The sequence below is a fragment of the Lepidothrix coronata genome, unplaced genomic scaffold, assembly GCF_001604755.1.
Source record: "Lepidothrix coronata isolate B3197 unplaced genomic scaffold, Lepidothrix_coronata-1.0 Scaffold41, whole genome shotgun sequence".
In the NCBI taxonomy this organism is placed as follows: Eukaryota; Metazoa; Chordata; class Aves; order Passeriformes; family Pipridae; genus Lepidothrix; species Lepidothrix coronata.
In genome coordinates, this window is record NW_016690221.1 from 5,405,835 (window position 1) to 5,428,092 (window position 22,258).

General features: G+C 41.1%; 1 protein-coding gene across 1 annotated transcript in view; it reads right to left on the minus strand.

Moving 5' to 3' along the window:
- Nucleotides 1-18,557, minus strand: part of XYLT1 (xylosyltransferase 1) — a 140,839-nt gene extending 122,282 nt beyond the window's left edge. Inside the window, exon 1 of the mRNA XM_017813615.1 lies at nt 18,523-18,557. The gene's annotated coding sequence lies outside the window, so the exon portion shown is untranslated. The remainder of the gene's footprint in view (nt 1-18,522) is intronic.
- Between the last annotated feature and the right edge of the window lie 3,701 nt (nt 18,558-22,258).

Here is a 22,258-nt window from a genome sequence, read left to right on the forward strand (position 1 = left end):
ACTTTACGAAACAAAACATTAGAGATCACTAATCAAGAATCCCACAGATTTAAGGCCAAATTCTATTTATCTGGGAAGACTCTTGTGCGTTTCATAGCTGCAGGAGTTCTCTGTACTGGAAGAGGTGGGGTGTGCCCTGGCTGAGAAAGGACCTGGCTCTGAGGCTGATGAAATCATCTCTTCCACACCCTCAGCTCATGGCAGCCCACAACTAAACAACGAGCAAAGTGATGCCTGTTTAAACGGAAAACAGAATATTACCTTTTTAACCAGCTCCACAGGATGTCCCACAGCTAGATGTGCATGTCTGAGATTCAAAATAAATGTACTCTGATTCTAATGCAGTTTTATCTCTAAAGAGAAGTTCTGCTAGTTGACATAGCTGGTACAGCCTGAACTTAGTCTATTGGAAGCAGCTCTCTGGATTCCCTAAGGATTACTGGAGACAAATTATAATGAGCACATTAGTGGTATAATTGCACTGCAACCCAAGAAGCAAAGTACAGAAAGTTTCATATTCTTTGTTGCTAAAAATTTAAAAAATAACAGTTGCAAAAAGTTTAGGCAGCCAATTACTGCACATTGCTTGTTTCTAGATGCAAGATTAGGCAATGAGAATTTCCACACATGCAGCTGCCAAGGCTGCTGGACCTGCTGCAGGGATGGTACCCCCCTGCCTTGGCCCAAAAATGGATCAGCCATGGCTGACAGCAGCAGGAGGACCTCTGCAGCATTTATGCAATCAGTTATTTATTTCAATTCATGTTTAGTAACACAAGACAGGATTATAGAAGTGCAATGACATTACAGGTGAATTTTCACCAACCATAAAGCATGTTTTACAATCCAGCTGTTTATATGCACTGCTGGCGAGACAGAGAGATTAGAATGACCTAAACTTCACATTGTACATACTTAAAATCTACAGGTAGTATCAGTCCACCACTCCAAGGTAATTTCCAAGGTGTCTCTCTGGGGGTCAGACAAATGCCAGAGAGCACTTACTGTCAGAAGGGACATGTAGCAGCATTTGCCTCCTGCTGCCCCAAACCTCTGGAATTCCTCAAACCCACTGAGCACAGGCCTTCTCGCCAGAAGCAAACCTGCCTGCTGGCCTCTTCCAGTTACTTTTTTTAGGGAAACTTTGGCTTCAGTTTCTAGCAGTACTCTGAAGAATATAAATGTACAGAATGAATGTACATTTTACAACAATAACATCATTTATGCTACTACAGAATGTATCTATGTCTGATAGGTTAAGTATTTATAAAAGCTAACAATCCCTTAACTGAACAATGGTGCTCTGGTGCTCTCTATTCATTCCCACCAGAAATTCCAGGAGTTGGTTTATAAAAGAAATTCTGTGAAGTGTACCAAAAGCCATGACAGTTAAAAATCTTTCCTCTTTAGAAGGAATAACAGTAGCTTCTGTCATGAGAAGAGTATATTGTCTCCCTCTAAGGTGAAAAGACTAGTGTAAAACTCTGATGCTGCTGTGTCCTCTGTACCTTCAAATTCTCTGCCTAAAATTCTCTGTCCTAAATACACTGAGGTTTTACACTGCCATGAAAAGAAAATACAAGAACCCCTGGATGATAAATGGAATGGGAAGATTGTGTCACAACAGTGCAGTATTTAGCTTTCAGGCCTTCCCAGGTAAAGACCTACCTCAACAGATCAGTTTTAATACTGTTGCTGCAGAGCAAAGAGTGAAATTATCAGTAAATTGAATCTATCAAGTGCTGCTTTTGATAAAGCAAATGTGGTTACACGTGTTTTTAAGGTCACTGGGATCACATATGGTTATTTCCTCTTACTACTTTTAATCAGGTCTATGAACTGGAAAATTATAGATAAGCTGATGAGAAAAAATGGCATCTTTCTTCTCTCCTTCCATATGTATATTATAGGCAGAAAGAATAAGAGAATTGTATAAAGCCAAACCTCATTAAGCAGTGCTTTGCTGAGGGCAGTTTCTGATTTCAGCAATATCCAGCTTCACAACATTAAGCACTTGCACAGCGACTTCCACAATAACAGAGGACTCGAATGAGTGTGTAGGTAGCTTTTGTCATTCAAACAGTGTATCTTAAAATGGAATAATCTAATAAACACATTTAGACTTCAGCTGAGTTTATTTCTCATTGGACAAATACAAATGCCTGATGTTTTTTAGTCGTTTAACTGAACTGGATTTATGTTGTAAACCAAAACAAACTCTTTTGCAATGCTATTAAAACAAGGCATCAGAGGTATTAATCTGACCCTTCTAAAAAGGAGGGAGAACACCTCAGGTAACTTAAAAGGATTGAATAAAGGAACTGTGCAATTTCTTTCAGTTTCATTGCCAATAAAATGATAATCTTATAGACTTGCCAAGTAATTTTGATACACACAGAGTAATCTGATACAGATGTAAGCTCACTTTTGCTCTTTCATTAGCTCACCCGGAATTTACAGTTGCTTTTCTGCCAGTTTAGTTGGATTGACTTTAATTTTTTTTGTCCCAAGCACTGGGTTTAGACCCAGGAAATACAAGTTCAGGTGCAACAAAACCTGCTTTCTCAACTCTCCTAATGAGGGTAACATCACCTTACTTCATGTGCAAGAACAAAGTCTTCAAGCCCTGGAGCATTCCTGGGTGTGTGCCCAGAGGAAGCATTTCCCAGTCCTGTGCCACACCTGCACTCTGACATACAAACCCTGAACATGTGCTGCCAATTCTGCTGGTGACACTTGATCACAGCAGGTCTGACAGATGTCAGCAAAAGACATAAAAAGTTGAATCAATTACTTTACAACAACATAGCACCAGCCCAAAATATTATTTCCACAGTCTGTGACTACAACCATTACTACAGAAATGTCTTTTCTCTAGCAGTGTTCATTTTACACTCACAAATGCTCACTTTAAACTGCATGATCTAACCTAAATCTGCATTTTCTAAGAGCATTATTCCTATTTTTCCCACACGCATTGATACTTAAAGACAAATTTACAAAGGTATTTATGGACTTAAAGGTAATAATTGGTACCTTAGCTGGTATATCAAAGCAGGCATGGGAGTTGTACTTCTATTTCATTAAGTACTTTTCCTGTATCTTTACACATCTATATATCATAATCCATTCTGAAACAGATGTAACACATATCCTTGTGCAGAAATGTTCTCTGCAAAGCAGAATTCCCCTCTAGAGATGCACCACTGCAGAGCAGCTTTGAGCCTCAGAATAAAACTCACTTGTAAACTTAGAATAAAAAAATGCCTCTTCTGGGAATATTCTGCAATGGCCCATATTTGACCAAGCAACTGTTTTGTATGGAGGTAAAAGTGACCCCTTCCTTAAAACTGGAGAGGCACTAAATTTTGGACAGCAAAGATCATTTTGAAGCTTTTATTAGACCTTCACACAGGATGGAGCCTCTGCAAGATCCCCAAAGGCTTCTCTGCAACGGAGATTGTTATTCTGGTGCTTTCCCCAAAACTGGGCAGTAAAGCCATCCCAGAAGCATGGTTATAAACCAACTTTACAAAGCAATCTACACTTCATGGTAACTGCTCTTTATCATTTTCCAATCAAGACTAGTTGGCTTCTAATTGATTTTATATTATGTCCCTTACCAGAAGTAAGAATATTGTGTTTACTAGGGCAGCACAAAGAGGGCAGGCCTATTCTTACTGCTGTATTTAATGCTGCTGCTAATCATGGAGATTAGACTGAAACAATTACAACAGCTAATTAAAGAACAATGCGGTTTTTGGCATCTTTTCTCAGACAGCACTACTGGGAATTCCTAACTCAGGCAAAGCAGGGATAATTAAAAATCGAGCTCTGGTTTCCCCTGCACTGGCAGCTGGATCACGCTGATTAAACTGCAAATAAAACACATGAAACCAACACTTTGTAGTGTATCCAATTTCACTTAAAAGGGTCTTTAAAACTGAATCATAAACAGAGAAACAGCACACAGCAAATTATTTAGCTGAAGCTGGATATACGGTCTTCTGCAGTTGCTTCACAGCTTACTGCCTCTTGCATGAGTGTGGGACACGAGTTACTGGTGCCTGCTGTGCCACTCCAATCATCTGTGTCCCTTCCAACGGCATCGTTGTTCAAAATGTCACACTAGAAGCAACTGAGCTCAGACTTAAACACCAGCATAAAACTTTGGAAGACCCCCGTGGAAAACCTAATTTCCACCTAATTGCACCTCATGACATCTCAGGTCACTACTGAAGAACAGGACTAGGCTCAAACCCCTCCCAGCAAGACTCTGGAGAGCAGAAGAGTCGCTGAAGAGCAGCTGTTTCTGACAGTCAGAAGCTCAAGACAAACGTCCAGATGCCCAGGCAGGGCAGAAATGTAAGCAGAATTAAGCCTTGTCCAAGATTATTTGGTACTCTGTCCACTGTTAGACAGCAGTGAGAGAAGGGCAGTCAGTGCATCCCTTTCTCCTGCTCAGATCACAGCATGGCTCAGGGTCAAAGTGCAGTTACCCAGACAGACTTACACAGCTTAACTTTAAAATGATGATAATAAAAATAATAACGTTTACTCTTGGCTAGCATTTGTTTGTGTACCTCTGAGTCACACAAGAACAGTAAGAACACAAACAAACCCCAAGAATAAGACACGAAGTGTGATGCAGAAATACCAAATTACTTGCCTTAAGCTCGTTTGGGTGTTTAGAAATCTGCCTGAAGATTGTTACTGTGCTCTCTGGACAAGTAGTTAATGCTTTTTTAAATAACAAGGGAATGTTGTTAGAATTTTTTAACCAATGCCAAGATATTTTGTATGTATGCAGCTGTGTGGAGAACCATCAGTATAAACTCATTTTCACTGATCATAACTGGGGATACCTCATACGAATTTGATACTGGTACAGCAGAGCTACACTAAGACTGTAAACCAGCAAGAGCACCACATTCCTTCAGAAGCAAAACTATTTTTAAGCTTTGTATATTAAGTAAATATATTTAACAACAACAAATAATAATAGTAACAAACAAGGAGGCTGCACTTGGCACCAGCAATACTTAAATATTAATATTAAATAAAACTTCAATACATTAAAGAAATGTGCTTAAGGGTGCTGATGCCAGCTGATGCAGAGGAAGGCATATAACAAAGGGGAATTTTTCTGAGCCTTTTTGCTTTTGGTAAACATTTGAAAGTTTGGTCTACAGGACTGAAAATCTGCTAGAAAAAAATCATTAGAAAGACCAAAAGGGGAAATACACATACTTTCTACCTATATGAGGTGTACAGATCACACAGCAGTCCTGCTTTAGACACATGACATAGGAACAGCTTAGAAGGCTGGCTCAATATTAATTGGAAGTAAAATTATAATAAAGGTCCTTGTGGAAAAAGCTCTGTTAGCATAGTCATACCACACAGGAAACACTCAGGTGCTCAAGAGACAACCAGCCTGGGCACATAAGTGTTACAAAGAGGTGCTGGATTTTGTTATGAAAACACCAGGGCAGTGAGAGGTGGGGAGCATCTCCTGAGAGCCCTCCTTGCCCTCTGCCAGCAGGGAACTGGCCCAGGACAGTGCAGCTGTACATCCCCTGCCAGGACAGCTCAGTTATCCAAGTGTCAGTTCTCCCTGCAGGGGCACATGGTTGAACAACCACAGCCCTACCTCACCCTCGTGTATGAATTTGGTGAAATTTTCAAAGCTTGCAGAGGATTCTCAGACCCTAAACCCTGGAGAACTCAGAGGACTCAGCTGAGGGTTCACCATCTATTTCACCCAGAGTCAGCCTGAACTGCCACCTTTTATTCTATTCATCACCTCAGACGGAGCCATTCTTTGCATTTACTTCCACTTCATTAATCTCATTTACCTAAGACAAACTTCAGAAATAATTTTAGCACCCTGCACTGCCTAGAAATCAACAGCAGCAATCAGTAAAAGAAGCAGACATTGGCTTTAGAAAAGGCTGCAAGGAGAAGTGGCTGTCAAATACCAGCAACAGAAGGGAACCAAAAAGGCAAATAAACAAAATTAGTGGCCCTGATGGAGACTCACAGAGTGATCTTGAAGGTTTCTCTTCCATCTGATCAAATAGTGACTGATAATGACTGTGCTGATTCCTTTCTGCCCACTTTTTTGCTTAGATGCACACATGCTTTATCACAGGGACCCAAGTTATTCTTTATTTTAAGCTATTTGTTGTTTCTTAATACTTTTGTTAGTCTCTGGTAACACATAACAGAAGTTTACACTGGAAAAACAGTTTTCATATTTTTCTCTGAAATTACAAGTTTGTTCTCAATCCCTGAGATGATATCTCATGCTTAAATGAAATTTTGGCAAAGAAAAGCAAAGCACTTCACAGTTATCCTTCTACATCTAGTACCATTATGTCTTTATATAACTGTGTAAAGGCAAGCTATGCAAATTTGCCTAAAAATAATGATGCTAGTGTAACTGTTCTTTCCAGGCTATGTTCCAAAACCAATTTTAAACTTGGAAAAACTATGAAAGCAGGACAGTTGGAAAAAAAATACCTTGGTTTTTTACTTAATAATAAATGCTTGAGTGGATCACAACATTTTATAAGGTCATATGTAACACCAGTTATGGCACCACAGTAATGCATTATTCAGTGCCAGCAAAGAATATAAATCCTTGCAATGCACATGGGTAAAATGTGGTTTAATTCTTATTATCCTTTGGCTCTGACTCAGAGTTCCTGCTGGGTGTTTTAATGTTCAGAAGATGCATATTCCCTGAGATGCTTTAATTAAAACTGTAATGTAAGACTTTGCCTCTGGCTATTGGTCAGAGTACCTGGCACTTCCACTTACAGAGGTACCACCCACCACTTGTGTTCTACTGCCCAGCCTGGGCTGGAGTGAAATGAGCATTTCTGCCATTGCTCAGGCTGAAGCAGACTGGTGCTTTGAGCAGATATTTAATCTTTGCTATTGCACAGTTGAGGTTTATGGCAAAAAAAAAAATATAACTAAGAGACTGAGAAAAGAAAATTCCTGCTCTAACCTTTCCTTTTTTTAACAACAAATTTCTGTGGGGGAGTATATGGATGTTTAAGACCAGGGGTTTGCAGCACACACGCGACTCCTCTCTGTCAACAGGATGAATTTCCACTATGCTTCAAAAACTCATAAAGAAAAGACCTCTGAAATTTGTGTTACCTGCTGACTGCCATTATTCACTCCTGCTCCACAGGAGTGAATGCCTGAACAGGGAGAAGGCCTGAACCTCTAGGACTTCTCTGGGTACATACATGCATAACACAGCACTGTGCTTAAGGAGTATCGTCTGCTCACTCTTTATGAAAATATCAGAAGATCTGTCTTGAAGTGAAACACCACTTTCAAATCTCTAAAACCTGTAACAGCTAAGGAAAGTTCTTCCTTCTCAGCACTACAGGTCTCTCATTCAAAGGCAAAGACAGCTGGACTGCTTCAAGCACTCTGGCAAACACCCTTCAGCATTTTTAGGAATTTCACTGTATCTTTTCACAGCATTTGCACTCCTGTGATTGTGACCAGCCTAATGGATCCTTCTTCCCTACTGAATGCTGGAGCAGGCATTTTAAATGCAGTTGTTCACATGTGTTGACTCAAAAGTGCACGCATCCTGGAAATTCACTCCCTTTCAGCACTACTGCCAATAAATAATTAAAAAGCCTATTAAGACAGCAAAAGCCAATTCACTTGAAATTATAAGCAAATATTTTTGCATCAAGGGCCAGACTCAGGGAAACACTTAAACAGCATCTTCAATCCAAAGCATATAAGCATTTGCATTGATGCAATTGCCTAACTTGCAAGTCTTGTGTTTTACTGAGTAAGGGCTATTACTCAGCTCTGAAAATTATTTTCCCTTGTGGAAACATACAGTTACTCAAGATTTCAAAACATCTAGTGAAAACAAGAGTTTCATAACTAGGAAGACAAGTTACAAGTCTAATTTCAGCCTAAGTCCTATAATTTTGAATCTGGAGAGAAAAACACAGCATTTTCCAAGGAAATAGCACTGACAGAATTTAGCTTCCACTGTATTGTTTCAGACATCAAAATACTTAAGTTATTCAGAAACATACAATATCACAAAGACAGACAATAATGGAAATAAGGACATCAAGAAAGTATTCTACCTCAGTCAGCATATTCCCTTACAGGGAACAAAATCAACTGCCACAGAGGGAAGACAGATATTAAGCACAAGAAATCTCAGTTTGAAAAACATTCAGATAATGGGAAGCACCAAACTAAAAGTTAAACCCTAATTAAGAACATGAAACCTAGGAGGGAAAGTATGTGCTGCCAGAGCTAGAACAGTTACATCAGGGAGTGACAAGGGAGAGCAAGAAGATTTGAAGAGGAACAGGGACACTTAGAGAAACAGTAAACACTTAGAGAAATAATAAACTTTCCTTTGGGAGCAGAGCATCTTTGCCAGACAGTACACCTGGCTGGCAGCACACCCTGCCAGACAGGCAAGCCCTGCTGACCCTCTACAGTTTGAATTTCCCAGGATGACCTTCCACAGCTTACTAACAATGTATTTTCATGACCAGCTAAGGTCATGGTGGGGGGCTGGTCAGGAGAGGATTTGATGATCCCAAGGAAAATGAAAATTGCCAGCTGGGATACCACTGGTCCTTGACTGACTGTAATGCCCCCTCTCCACTGGGGAGCCTCAGGCTCACGTTCCCTGATGCAGAACAACTTCAGCACAGCAAATGGATGAATGACATTTTCTGAATTAAGCTGGTATTCGGTGTTGGACAGAGCAGACAGGCTCAGCTGGCTGTTTTGGGAGGGTCTTCAAGGAAATTACGCTTTTGAAAATACACAACCTAATGCTGGAGTTGAACAGATTAGATCAAGATGTAGGACTGTCTACTGTGGCAAGTCATTTAACCTAAAACAGAGCAAGAATTCACCTTGGACCAACAATTCTTGATTAACTTCCTCTGCTGGCAGGCTTAGTGTAAACTAGGCACTATGCCAAAGCCTCCCAATCCACTCTGGAGTAAATGCAATTTGAAATGATGCTCTCGTATTTTAACAGCATGGCCTTCAGAGTGAATTTTCAGGTAACAGTCACAGACCCATGGATCAGTCATGATACTGCTACTTTGTGTAACAGTAAATCAAAACAGGTCTTTACTGAATTCTTTCACTGTACAATAAAGGAACAGCTTCCAAACTCCTCTGCGTATTGTGGTGTATGATGTACAAGGAAAAACTGTTACTTATAAGCTGGAATTGGAATTTACAAAAAGTATCTATGTTTAGTACAAGCCAGAACAGTGGGAAATTTATATTTAAGATATATTTATATATAGTATATACTGGAGATATATATATATATATCCAGACATAATCTATAAATGTCTGTAACATGAGTCAGATCTGCACACCCCCGGATTCACAGGCACCACACTGGCTCCACTAACTCCACAGAAGTTATTCAGTGTTTTGTTGTGACTTGAGGCATCCTACAGGCAATGGACATGACCTGGACTTCCACCTTCTGCCATCACAAGAAACAGAGACGTGCCAGAAATCTCTGCTTTCTATGGAGATGGGAGCCAGCGCTTCATCAAATATTCAGGCTACTGATATAGATCTCCTGTAGAAGAGCTCCTCAAGGTCACTACTGCAGAGTATGATCCCAAACAAGAGTTTCATTTGAGTTTTAGCTTCTCTGAAGCTTTTGGACTTTCCAAGCCCATCAGTCTGCCTCAGGCAAGCTGGAGCCATGCCAGGATTTGCAGCCTTCCTGCAGGAAATGCAGACAAGCTCTGCCCAGCAAAACCTGCACCCACTGAAAAACCCTCCTCAAATGCAACTGGGGCAGCTCCTCCTGCATGGCACAACCTGATGTCTGTCAGGTACCTTTTAAATAAACCCCACCATGCTGAAATAAAAAATTCCGTATGAATGGCCAGGTTATACGTGTGCTAAATCTTCCACACAAACACCAAATCACCGACAGTAACAGCACTGGAAACATCACCAGCACTTTCTGTCCCAGGCTACCAAACTGACACATGACCAGGAGAGTCAGAAAGGGACACAAGAAGTCTGGAGCAGAGACCTGTGTGTGTTTTAACTTAGGCTCCACATCAGAATAAAGATAAGATATAAAAACATCAACAGTTTAATGTCTGTGTCAGTTTTGAAAGGCTGGGCTATAAAGAACACAAAGCTATTCAACAGGTGAAAAAAGAATTAATGCGAAAAGTACATCAGCTATCAGTTTGATGTCTAAAATAAAAAGGCAATGAACTCCATTTACACAACATTTCTGTGTTCTCATAGGCAAAGGAACAGGCAGCACACCTTGAGAAAGGTCACCGGGAGGCTGGTCTGGCACTAACTGATAAAGCTTCATTGATTTGTTATTTAAATTATCTTTCGCTTTTTTGCCCTTAAAAAAAAACCCAAACCAGCTATTAGTCAAGACTAACTTTTTGACCTTTGTAAGACACTGTGTTCAGCTATCAAGCACTGTGATAAAAGTGCCAACACAAGTTCAAAGCTGAGCTGCCAGAAAGGTGTTCTGAAAGCAGGAGTCAAACATTGCATGTTTCCTGCTCAGTAAGAAACCAAGCACTGTTGAAGGCCACAACCAAATTAGCATCTAGATAATTTGCAAATAATTAACTTAGTGTCATTTTGCAGGCACTGTTTGCTCTTCTAATATCATGACTTAATTATCAGTATTTATTAAAAATATTTTGTTTGCTGTACATAAACTCAAACATTAGAAGACAGTCAAAAGCAATTACAAATACAAGCAACATTTACTATGTAGGGTAAAGTACAATTAAATGCTAAAAGACACACCAACAAAGAAATAACAGCAATTCTTTCTTGGTTCCTGTGAAGTCATGGAATAATATGTATAATAATTGTATTACACATAAACAGCAAGAAGAAAACTATTTCAGGGTTACAATTGTTTTAAAACTGACTTTCCAAGTAGAGCCAGAAGCCCATCAAACCTGCTCGTAGCACAACCCTTCTTGGAAGCTCCACTTCAAGCTCGGCTTTGCAGTAATGCACATAAATTATTAACCCATTACCAGTAGCAGCACCTGACACTTGCTACCTCACTGAAGCCAACACCACAACCACTGTTTTCATCTGGATTTGAGTCTTAAGGGATTTTTCTCCAGTTTAGCAGCACACATAAAGTAGAGAAGCAGTCCAGCAACAAGAAGCAGGAACTGACCTCTCCCACAAGGGACAGCAGGGATTGCACTCTCCAAAGCCTCAGTGCCCCACTTGGGCAGCACAGGGCAGCGTGGGCAGCACAGGGCAGCGTGGCCAGGGCACTCTGGGATGTGGCCACAGAGGGGTTGTGCCGTCCCAGCCTAAGGAGAAGGTCTGTCTGGGGCTCCCACCTCTCAGGCAAGCACTCCCCAGGAGAGAAAGTCCCACCACACCTTTCACAGAAAGAAGCAAGCCTTGGCAGGGTGTTCTCTTTGGTTTTGTTTTGCTTCAAGAATGGACATAAGCAACGCTTCGGGGTGATGGGCTGCAAAAGCCAAACAGCCAGAGAGGGCACAGTGTGGCTCTGCCCAAGGGCTGCAGTGGTGGGAGATTCAAAACTCTCACAACCTCAGTATTTTTGCTGCATGACAGATTCTGCTAATCCTGTTCTGAGCCTGACAGCTCTCTACATGCACACAAAACACTGAGCTTAGGCAGTAATACAGGTTCTGGCTATACAGCTTTGTAAGGCAAGCTCAAATTTCGATGCTCTGTCGATTACTGGACACAGCTCCCAAACACTCACACTCCTTATATAACCTTGTCTAACACACAGCTTGCTGTGGTTGGAAATATAACTGATAGAGGAGTGCAAGGCTGCCCATGTGACTGTATGCAATGGTTCATGGCCAGGGCTCTCACTGGCATCATGACTGGGATGCCACAAAAATGTGCTGAAGGGGAGGGGGAGTAGCTGGTGCAGATGGGACATCTCATTTCCATGAGATGTTTGGCATGGACTTGCACAAGCCTTTCCATCACAGAAATGAGACTGAGCCACTCAGTTCCCACCAGTATTAAGGGTCCACACTAGCAAGTCACTATTTTCTTTTTTTTTTCCTGAAGAGGAAATACAGGGAACATTTCAAGTAACCCAAGATTATTACCTTACTTCTTTAATTACCCATGGAAATGCCTTTTCAGACAAACTCCATCACTTCCACAAATGCCCAGCTAGCAGCCCTGGGAGTGACAACCTACCACTTGCCCACTGCCTCAGTGTTGCCATCAACTGTGGCAACTAACACTGCTGTAAGGCAAGACAATTAAACACTTATGTCTTTTCCTTTAAATTTTGCTTTGGCTTCAGCACTGCAATCCAGCCAGTTGTGATCATTTTCCCAATGAGAAGACAAAACACAGGAGTATGTAATACAGACGTCACCTCCATATCTCCATAGGATTTACCAGCTACTAATATGCTTTTATTGCCGGCCTACAGCCCAGTTAATTCCTCATCCAGCGATAGCAGTGAACTCTGACAGTGAGCCAGAACTACAGGGACTACAAAGGTACATCAACAAGTCTGTAAAACAAGGCAGTTGGAGGAGGAGGATGGTTAATGTGAAAAAGTGCACGTGCAACCTGTGTGGCAGCCCAGGCAGGCGACAAAATCTCCTGCATAATTCATCCTACTTATGCCTATTGAGAACAAGTTTCAGAAGTAGGTTCTCCTTGTAATGTGGGCTCCAGAACTGGAATGAGTAGGTAATTACAAAAGCAGGCACAATTCTCAGTGTGTTACATGAAAGTGGACACAGCCACTTCAAAGCTTCCCTGGCTACAAAATTATTGTAACTAGATCTGGAAAATGCTGCATGTAAAACACAGCTGTGCACATCTATATTTATCCAATTATTATCTATTTGGTTTTAGGAAGTTCTTTGTGCATTTTTATTTTCGGTGCTATGCTTCACCATCCCAGAAATAGAGTTAACACTTTAAATCACTTTGCCATATAAAAGCTATCTATGCCTTTGAGGTCTAATTCCAGCAAAACCAGAGGAAGAAAAAATTGCAGGGGTGGTGGTAGTGGTGGGGAAGCAGCATCAAAAAGCCTTTTCAGTTGTACTTATCTGTAGTTGTTACAGAAAATTAAATAAAACAGGAACAGACCCCCGTTTCAGTAACATTTCAAACCAACCCTAAAGAGAAAAGGATCCCAGATACCTTCTGAGAAATGCTGCACAGAGAACACCTCACAGACGGTAACGCCAGACCCTGCATGTAGCTTTTTGTCCTACCTGTGCACAACCTTCCACAACTACACACCTGTCACACTGGAAAGTCAACTTGCATTTTATTCACTGCTCACATTAATACTCCTCAGCCAAGATAAACCCCCACTGCCCCAATTCACTCAGGAGAGGCACTGGGAATTAATTACTCATGAGACGATCCAGTCCACTGCACCTAAAAGGGCTCCAGAGATAAAAACATATTTTAAACTATTGTAAGGGAAATTTGATTATAGGTAAGAAATGAAGGTGTGATACACAGTGGGACTTCAAGAAAAAGCATCCCTTAAGTCAGCTGCACTTAAGTGGGTGCTTGTAATTAAGCATGCTCTGAAATGTTAGCCTAGGAGGTGATGAATGGGGAGCTACCTAGCAACTGACTGGAAAATAAGAGGTGAGTTCCTCCTATCTTGCTGTTCTGACAGCAAGTGACTCACAGGAGAAGGGAAACAGCAGTAAAATTCTTAACAGCCCCTCACTTCAGTATCTCAACTGTCACAAACATATATTGTATTTGCAATTGGTGAGATATGAAGTACTTCTTTATTCCTAGATATATTTATCAGAACAACTTCTAGATTTATTTCACTTAAAGAATGGCAATAGGTACCCATGGATTCAATTAGTCTCTGAATATTTCTGTTTCTCAGTACAGTTGTCTATTTGTTATCAGAACAGATCTGCATTTAGAGCTTTATTTAAGCAATCAGACAGACTTCATGTTATCAAATACAAACCTTTTATCCCTTATCTCCATTACCACAATTATGGAAAAATCAAGAATTTTCCTGTTCCGTGACGTTATTTGAAGTGCAGAGAACAGTTTTACTGTACAGCAGGGACAGGGGCAGAATGAACCATTAGGTTCTGAGGGCAATTGATTATAATTAACATAAATTTACATCTATTCTGCCATTTTGCCCTATACAATAAAACCAGGCAAACACAGAACTAAATTTTATTTCCATCAGCAAACTTAGCTATTGCTGGTAAGCATTTTGAATGCTGTGCAAATTAAAAGGGCACTGCTGGGAAATATCACAATTCCCCTAACTTTTTAAGATCACAGCTTGGGAGCATAAGGTTTTGGTAGGTGCACTGTTAAAAATATTCATAATTAAAGATAACTGCTTAAGAACACCCTGAAGCTTCATTACGCTTGAATGGACTTAGGGACAATTAGAAACCTGCCTGTTTATGGAAAGGACAAGAATATTTTCTCAAATGAGCATTAAGAAAGCACAGACAACCCACTGGACAGCTCAGGAATACTTCTGGGAACAAAAAAAAAACCCAACCCACAGCTGACATCCAGAAAACAGGAGCTGTAGTTCAGGCTAATTAAGTGAGAGGAAGAATGTTTAGTGAGCTCTGGATGCAGAGTTCAGGTACAAGTTGAAAATACCCCCCTGTCCATCACACAAGTTCCCTTCCCCATGTGCTGGGTCTGGGAAGTTTGCCCAGGCTGCAGCTCCCACAGAGGAAATTTCATTCTCAGCACTGTCCCTGGGACAGCTTTTAAAAGCACCAAGCAGATTGAAAACATGCTGAAAATGTCAAATGCCCTGCAAAGAACAGGAGAAAGGAATTAAATTATTACACAGCATCCAGGTCACTGTGAGCTGAGCTGACAGCTAGGCGCATTTTTTTATTTCCTACATAAGTTAGAAAGCTTTATAAAGCCTTTTTTTTTTCTTTAATTAATGTTTTGACTTTTAGGAACATGGAAAAAATTAGTATCCTATATTCCATGAAGAAGAATATAGGATGCATATGTATAGGATTTTTTTTTATTATTATTACCATAAGCTTACAAGAGATGCTGCTGACCTCCAGGCAGTGGAAAACCAAGCACTTACCACAGAGACACGAGGGCACACATTTCCTGCTGCAGGCTTAGCCCAGCATCCCTCAGACAGTGGCTCTCAGGGCAAGCATTGAGCTCAGCTGTGCTGAGGACAGCACTGCCAAAGGAAAACACATGGCAAGGTTTTCCTCCCACAGGTGAGGGCAGAGGTAAGAACTGCCATTGCTGCACCCATCACTCACCTGCCACACAAAGTCCCATTCCCTCTGCCAGCTGAAATACTCCATGGTGCTGCATCAGCACCCTTAGAGGGCTCTGTAGCATCCGGTCACACAACTTTTAATGGTCTCAAAGCTACAAGGAGACCAACAATGGTCTCTCTAACCCAAAGGCAATAACAAACTCCATTTGTCCAAGGGAATGAAAAACTAGGCCAAAATTTATCTCTGGGCCAAAGCCATTCCCTTTGGCTCCTGGTATTTTTGTGAAAAAAATGAAGGACGGGAAACGCGAAAGGGAGACAGCCACAACCTCATTAATGGGGATAACTTTTGAAATCATGAGAAAAGGAGTCACAAAACACAGTCACAGCTGTTTCAGATGTAAGGTACAACCATCTCAACTGCTGAAAACAGCCTTCATTTTCTCTTTGTTTTCTTCATTGCAGAGTATGCTCAGCTTCTCTTTGCATGACAGTGCAGGCACCTGAACCCTCCAAAAGAATCCTGACGTGACCTTATCCAACACCTCAAGGCTGCTCAGGGGTCTCTGTTTTTGGCATTAGCATACAGTGAGATTTAGAGATAGGAAATGGGAGGTTTGTTTCAAAATATTTTTTCCAGTACAGTAAAGACCAGGTTTCTGGGTTTCACCCTAGATGAGTACCATTTGCAACAGACTTGGAAAAAAAAAGAAATGAACAGGAAGAATAGGAACTATCTGACTGTATCATCTTTTGACACACTGTCCCAACACAGGTGGGTATAAATCAGACTGTTCCCCAATATATTGTTTCTTGATTAGCACAAGTAATGTGATTTGGCAGGTCTAATTTGAACAAACTACTTTGATGTGCCTCTAAGAGAAAGAAGAATATGAGGGAATTGTGCTAAATGGTTTTTTTTTTCAGAAATTGTCTTTTCCTTGGAAAAACATCAGTGAGGACACTTGCTTAGCTCTCAAGTCAATGCTTTCCTCTGTTCATTTATACACAAACCAAAATATATCTGCATAAGGGAGTTCAAAGAGATCTGCTGAAGCTGAGCAGGTTGGAAGAGTACCCATTCTCTCTTTAGAAGCCATACCTGTAAAATTTTCAACAGCTGTACAGCTGATTGAAAGACTAGAGAAAGGAGGGGAAATTATATGAAAAATTCATGAGAAGGCCTCCAGAGCACAGCACAGGTTTGAAATGTCAACATTCAAAATACCAACCAAACCAAGCCGAGACAGGAAACCAGAGGGCAGTGGAGAAAACTCCCAAATGAGCTGATTCATCCCAAGATTGTGCAGCAAACCACCAAAGCAGAGAAGCTGCTCACCAGTCTACTCAAAGGAATGCAGTGCAACCCTCTGCTCCCATCTGTCCCCATATAAAAAGGAAGGGAATAAAGCATGCAGGAAACTTCTGCAAAATTGGAGATTCTTTACTAACTGAGTTAACATCCTGTTCAAGTCTGTAAAATGTTAAAGCTGCTGATGTTATTTTTCTCAAAGTGCTTTTTCACAGCAGAGAAAACAGAGACACTTGCAGTTCATACTGCTAACCTCTTAGTCAGGATATAAAACAACTTTCCACTGTTAACGTGAATGCTTTTAACCTCTTCAGGTAAAGAGAAATATATTCCTAGTAAGCAAAGTTGCACTCTGAACTTCAGCTGTGATACCCAGATTTACTTCCACCTCTCAGAGAGAGAAAGGCTCTTCTCTCTGCTCTCCAGGATACCTGTCTGGTCTCAGCTCCTACATCTGAGGAGCTCCCAGTCTAGGACACTTTGGGACACAAGTGCATTGCCCATAAGAAGTTGGGTTTGGATCTCTTCATGTATTGCAACCTCAGAAGTAATCAGCTTTCTACAGAAAACGGATTCAGAAGTGGATGTGGCTTTCAGTAACACTGAAAGACATACCAACATTTAAGAGCATACCCTTAGTTTCTACCTTTCTTATTTATTAAACAATGTGCCTATGCCCTCCCTGACCCTAAAAAATATTAAGGCCCCTTGAAAACACAGCAACTTTTGGGGGCACTGACAGCTTTAGCAAGGAGGTAATGGGTCAGAAGAGTGAAGGACATGCAGGTCAGGGAAGATGCAGACTGGCAGGGCAGGGCAAGGAATTCCTATGCTGGGGCTGAAGGCATCACCTCAGCCGTAATGTGCAGCAGCTGGAGCGTTGTACCAGCTGGAGCTGATGATCTCCTTCACTCCCCTCTCCTCCAAGTGAGAAGTTCTCTTGCTCATACTCACTTGTGCATTCTCCCCTTGTACCTTCACTGACACAAACTCATGTTCCTACACTATTTTAAGTCAGTAATAAGGTCTTCCTTATTACTGTATATTTGTAGTTCTATATCATACACAGATCAGTACTTTATTATGCACTCTGTGTTTTGATACCATTTTATAGTGCCACTGTGTATAACAAACTTTGTGTGATCCTTCCTTGCCAGTTTTGACTCACAAAGGCTTGGCTCCGAAGTGAGGTCCATAAAATAGATGTAGTAGGCTTGTTGAAACAAATAACAAAACAGCCAAAAGCCTTCCCCAGAGAAAGGCCAGCAGAAGACAAAGGTAGAAATATTTATGCAGTCACTAAGGGGCATTGGAAATGTGTTCTGAATAAACACTCATCTTCAGTATGCAAGTACCATTGCCTTTGCTGTCTCCCAAAGATCAGCGAGAATGGAAATCAATGATGCTGCCTTGTTAGAAAACACAAATCAAAGCATCAGTGACTTTGTAAAATCCCTTCTGTCACTTTGACCTTCTAGTGCCAGGCAGCTCCACAGATTCATTACTGTTCATTGTAATGTCTAAAGAAAAAAATCAGCAGCACAACAGTATTTGAGAGGAACACACAAGCAGCAGGAATCAGAAAAACAGCTAGGAAATGGAGTATACAAAAAGAAATGAGAATCCCATGAAAGGATGCTCACACTGCCTTAAGGGCTGCATCCTCTCTTCTGATTGATACAAGTCAATTCTGTTGTTGTCCAGCTGTATCTACTGTTTCCTGTTGAGAGCCTGGTTCTCTCCTTGCCCAGTCAGTCATGTCAGGAGCTATGGCTACAGTTCCTACAGTTGCACCTTCTCCAGGGACACCAGCAGGGTTAAACATCATAGATATGGAGGGCAGCACCAGACCAGCCCTCTCTTTGAGTGTCTCTTGTAAGAAAGCAGTGGGATGGGGGGTAGTACTAACCTGAGTCTCCAAGCTGGTGTAGGGACTAGGAGGTTCCATCTACAAAGAGAGCAGACAGAAACAGCCATTACTCTGGAATAGTGGAAAGGAAGGTGTTCTGAGCTGTTACTGGTCCAAAGTAGTGATATTAGGAACAAAATACACTTGCTTGAACTAGGATGGCAGGGGTTTTTTTGATTTGTTTTAAGGGTTACCACTTTTCCAGACATCTGGAAATTGCAAAGAAATTACAGAATCTCTTCAATATTTGGATGAGCAAAAAAAAGTGGAAGTAACAGGAGTATATCAAAAACATATTAGAGAACAACTCAAGGCCACATGAAGGCCCTTGCATCTTTGATTTAATCCTCTTTTACATTTCTTTCTTAGATTACAATTGACTGGTTTTAGACGAGATTAATATTTGACTGGTGCTCTCTTGTAATTTCAAGGCATTATAACCTTTTCAGAAAGTTGATCAGGATTTGATGATGAAAGGATTGGCCACATCCCTGGCAAAGTTTTTCCTCCCAACAGCTGCATTTAGCTGTGGTTATTTTGTTTTCCATTAATATTTTATCTTGATGAATGTCTCTCTCCAGCTCTGCTCATTATAATGCAAGTGCACTGTGCACTTTCTGCAGTCTGGCATCTTCCTTGGTGTCAAAATCTGAACTCTTAACTTAGCTTGGCCAGAGGATTCAAACCTCATTAAGGAGCTTCTAAACACAAAAGCACAAAAATTGTCTATTTAGCTTGTTAATTAAAAGGTTAGAAAGAGATAACAGCCCTATAGGAGACTCCAACATTAGTGTTCCAGAATTAGCACTCAAGCAAAATCTTTAAAGAAACATCTTTTAAAGGATAAGGGACATTTAAAACCTCAGTCCTGCTGGTCCAGGACCTCTGCAAGGTCTGGTTTCTACATCCTGTTTAATTGGAAAGCCTAAGAGAGTGGAAGCAGGTCAGTGGTGCTTCCTCTTAAATTCATCACATCTGTCTAAACTTTTAGTTTAGTAAATTCTTGTCTATCAGATTATCAGGCTCCTGAGATTAATTTTGAGTTTTGGGTCACTGTGATTCTCACTCTGGCTAAATCACAGAACAGAACGAAAAAATCTGGCTTTCTTCCAAGAAACTATATATTCCTTTTACTTTTAATTATGCCTATAAAGCAGCTTTTTAAAAAATAATCAACATAAGTATACTAATGAAAAACCAAGCTATTAAACCAGGAAAAAAAATTCAAGGAGGAAACTGGCCTTGAAACACATTTGATACACATTTCCTCCACTCAGCAAGTTATGAACCAGGGACCACAGTGTGCCCAGGTGAAAAAGTCCACGACTACCTGTTACACTGCTAACTTACAACAAGTTGTGAAAGATTACACTTAACACCAGAGGACCATTATGACACAGATGTAGTAGATATTATTTGACAGCTGGCCAAATGGTATCAAGACTGGAAGGAAATCCAATGAAAAAAGAGAAATCCCAATATCACGTCATCAGCTACGCTTGGAGGGGGGGAATTATATGAAGGTGAGAGTGGAGGTGAGAGGACTCTCATCCTTGGGTGACCTTACTCCAAAACAAACAATGGCAGCACTCACAGCTCTTCTCTACCAGAGCTGGCGAGGACAAACTCATCTGTTTTGCAGCTGGACTCTAAGCAATGCTAGTTTGGTCACAACATTGTCCTACACGGCCCCACTCAGATTTCTATCATAGCAGGAAGACCACAATACTGACAGGTGTGCATGTCAGATAGAATACAAAACATGTTTAAATTAAAAGCAAAATACTACTGTTACAAAGAACAGCCCAGCTGCACAGGCTCCCCTTTGGGAGATCATCTGGATTTTCTCAGTCGGTGCCAATTTGATTGCAGACAAAAGCTTTTTCAACATGTACTGTTCACTTCCAACTGACAATATTTCTATAAGAGGAAGTAGCTACTGTATGTATAAAACATCCTGGAAAGATTAGGGGATTCCTGCAAAAGATAAGGCTTCAGACTATTTAAAAGCCAGGCAAACAAAGTCCAATACTTGCTGAACAGAAAAGATCTCTTATGGTAATTTCTAATTTCAAAAGCTTTCCAGACTGAAGAAAGTTGTAAATACAAACCATGTTTTGAATGGCATTATTTCCCCATTGTGATCATGATGGATCAGCATGGGCCTATCAAGCTGCTTTTCTGTTTCAGTCATGCAGTTACAGGTACCACACTCAGGACAGCTCTCAGAGCCACAACTGCAGAGAATGTATCCCAATTCTCCTCTTTAAGCAAGGCAATAAGGAAGCTGGGAAGGGTGAAGGAGGGAGGACATAAACATAGACAAATTCAGTTTTCAACTGCAAAAAATAATTTTAAAATTCAAGCTAAATGTCAGCAACCTAGAATAAAGTCTCACTCTTACTGTAGGAAAGAAGCATGTTATTAAAATCATCTGCCTATCACCAGTGCCAAATAAATGTCCCATTTGGGTAAATCCCAGCATTCTCCTCCAGCTCGTGTGCATGGCCTAAAGCACATCCTGATGGTTATGGATGACAATGTGCACAGGAACAGCCCACATGTGAGGGATGAAGGTACACACTTTTAAGGCACAACCTCTGTGCTTTGTCCAACCTGCCTGCTCTCATTGATTATTAACTGCTAATGAAGAGTTTGAGTCAAAGACCAAAGTTATTACTCGTTCACGTTTACACAAAGAAACGCTTAGGAACAAAGAGCAGAACAAGTGGCACCACTCTGAGCCAAGTTTTGCTTGGTTTGAATATGTTCCACTTAAGTTCTACCAGTTTTCAGCAGTCTGACACAGTACCACAAGAGTTGTGATACTTAAACCCTGGGGATGTCAGCAATCGTCCCCTCTGAAATTTCAGACTGCCATTTTTCAAGTGCTATGAATCATTAATCTCCAGTGCTTGTGATCAAATGAAATCTGTAGTGGAACTGGAGTGTGGACAGTATGACAGTGCTGTATTAACAGCACGACACATTAATTACCTTTAAAGATCGATCAGGATAAGACTCTGTTTACTATTGAAAAGTGACACTGAGAACAGCAGCTCTGGTCTGGGGTTTGGTTACTGTGTGTTTCATAAAGTGTTAATGTCTCACTCCCATACAAGAGAGACAAATGTTTTCACAGACATTGCAACCTTCCCCAAACAAAACTAAAGGATAGGAAGACTCAGAGGAACTCAGGTACAGATGAATAAACCAACTACTCCTAAGTCATATGAGAAATATGAGAGGAACCTCAGGACCTTGACCACAAGATATGGTTTTCTAGCACAGTTTCAAGAGACATCAGGTTTTAATATGGTAACTCAATCTATGCCTCAATCTAATCACACATGATCTAAACCTGACAGCAGGAAAGCCCAGTGCTTAGACTCAGCAGAGTGCTGTTGGCTGCACTGGACCTGTTCCTGCAGACAAACCTGCTCCCCGGCCCTTCCATCACTTCAGGACTGAGCCCGTTTAGTTCCCGTGCTGTTCAGCTCTGTTCAGCTTTGACGAGCGTGGCAGGAACGTGAAAAGCTTTTTTATACTTGATGAGCTATTTTCTCTCAGTTTCTACTCACTTCTCTCGGTGCCTGGTGGCAGTACCGATCTGTGTGTGCCTTGGCATGGGGCAGTGGCCCCCCAGCAGTATCAGTCACAGGTGCCCTCACTGCAGAACTGCAGCATCACACTGCAGCAGTTTTTCCACCTTTTGTGCAGCTGGACCCTGAGACAC